Consider the following 2620-nt stretch of genomic DNA (forward strand, 5'->3'; position numbering starts at 1 on the left):
ATATGGATCGCTCCAACACAAAGTGCTTGCCAAAGGAAAAAGTGTAAAAAGGAGAGGTGATGATCACCATGACTCTTGTATAAGGGTAAAAGATAAAAGTAAAAGATAGGCCCTTCGTGGAGGGAAGCAGAAGTTGTCATGCACTTTTATGGTTGGATGCACGAAATCTTAATGCAAAAGAACGTCACTTTATATTGCCGCTTGTGATAAAAACCTTTATTATGGAGTCTGTCACTTTTATTTCTTCCCTATCACAAGTTCGTATAAAGCTTATTTTCTTCACACTAATAGATCATACATATTTAGAGAGCAGTTTTTATTGCTTGCATCGATGACAACTTACTTGAAGGATCTTATTCAATCCATAGGTATGTATAGTGGACTCTCATGGCAAAACTGGTTTAAGGGATGTTTGGAAGCACAAGTAGTATCTCTACTTGGTGCAAAGAATTTGTCTAGCATGAGAGGGAAAGGCAAGCTCAACATGTTGGATGATCCAAGACTATATAACTTCTATTCGGATATAAGAAAACATAACCCATTAAGTTGTCTTGCTTGTCTAACATCAACTTTTTAGCATGTCATATTTTAATGAGTGCTCACAATTACAAAAGATGTCCAAGATAGTATATTTATATGTGAAATCTCTCTTCCTTCAATATTCTTTCGTGAATTGTTCAATTGACCAATACTATGTTTGCTAACTTTCAACAAATTTACCACCTATACTTATTGTGTGTGAAGTCATTACTCCCCATATACGCATATGAAACATCTATAAATTCAGATTTATGATATTCAATTCATTCAACCATTTACTCATAGGATATACGTGAAGCATGTGAGTAAATGTCAATGATGTCTATTACGCAACCTCCTTCTTGAAGAAGTTGTTGGGCCTCCAAGTGCAGAGGTTTGTAGGACAGTAGCAAATTTCCCTCAAGTGGATGAACTAAGGTTTATCAATCCGTGGGAGGCGTAGGATGAAGATGGTCTCTCTCAAACAACCCTGCAACCAAATAACAAAGAGTCTCTTGTTTCCCCAACACACCCAATACAATGGTAAATTGTGTAGGTGCACTAGTTCGGCGAAGAGATGGTGATACAAGTGCAATATGGATGGTAGATATAGGTTTTTGTAATATGAAAATATAAAAACAGCAAGGTAACTAATGATAAAAGTGAGCGTAAACGGTATTGCAATGGTAGGAAATAAGGACTAAGGTTCATACTTTCACTAGTGCAAGTTCCCTCAACAATAATAACATAACTGGATCATATAACTATCCCTCAACATTCAACAAAGAGTCACTCCAAAGTCACTAATAGCAGAGAACAAAACGAAGAGATTATGGTAGGGTACGAAACCACCTCAAAGTTATCCTTTCTGCTCGATCTATTCAAGAGTCCGTAGTAAAATAACATGAAGCTATTCTTTCCATTCAATCTATCATAGAGTTCATACTAGAATAACACCTTAAGACACAAATCAACCAAAACCCTAATGTCACCTAGATACTCCATTGTCACCTCAAGTATCCGTGGGCATGATTATACGATATGCATCACACAATCTCAGATTCATCTATTCAACCAACACAAAGTACTTCAAAGAGTGCCCCAAAGTTTCTACCGGAGAGTCAAGACAAAAACATGTGCCAACCCTTATGCATAGGTTCATGGGCGTCACCCGCAAGTTTATCACGAAAACATACATCAAGTGGATCATGTGATATCCCATTGTCACCACAGATAAGCACGGCAAGACACACATCAAGTGTTCTCAAATCCTTAAAGACTCAATCTAACAAGATAGCTTCAAAGGGAAAACTCAATTCATCACAAGAGAGTAGAGGGGGAGAAACATCGTAAGATCCAACTATAATAGCAAAGCTCACGATACATCAAGATCGTGTCATAGAGAGAACACGAGAGAGAGAGAGATCAAACACATAGCTACTGGTACATACCCTCATCCCCGAGGGTGAACTACTCCCTACTCGTCATGGAGAGCGCCGGGATGATGAAGATGGCCACCGGTGAGGGATCCCCCTCCGGTAGGGTGCCGGAACAGGCTCCCGAGAGTTTTTTGGTGGCTACATAGGTTTGCGGCGGTGAAACTCCCGATCTATTGTTCGCTTCGATGTTTTTAGGGTATATGGGAATATATAGGTGAAAGAAGTTGGTCGGGGGAGCCTCGAGGGGCCCACGAGATAGGGGGGCGCACCCAGTAAGGGTGCGCGCCCCCCACCCTTGTGGCCACCTCGAATCTTCCTTGACTTCAACTCCAAGTCTCCTGGATCACGTTCGTTCCAAAAATCACGCTCCAGAAGGTTTCATTCCGTTTAATAGGTTAGTCCCAAAAATAATATAAAAGTGTATAATAAAGCATGTAAACATTCAAAACAGATAATAAAATAGCATGAATGCTTAATAAATTATAGATACGTTGGAGACGTATCAGCATCTCCAAGCTTAATTCCTGCTCGTCCTCGAGTAGGTAAATGATAAAAGAAAGAATTTATGAAGTGTGAATGCTAGCAGGTGCACAAGTTTGATCAATGATAATTTCAATCACCTTTTCTAGCATGATTATATGTCATAACAGTAGTTCATCTCA

The sequence above is a fragment of the Triticum dicoccoides genome, chromosome 2B (genome assembly GCF_002162155.2).
Source record: "Triticum dicoccoides isolate Atlit2015 ecotype Zavitan chromosome 2B, WEW_v2.0, whole genome shotgun sequence".
Lineage (NCBI taxonomy): Eukaryota > Viridiplantae > Streptophyta > Magnoliopsida > Poales > Poaceae > Triticum > Triticum dicoccoides.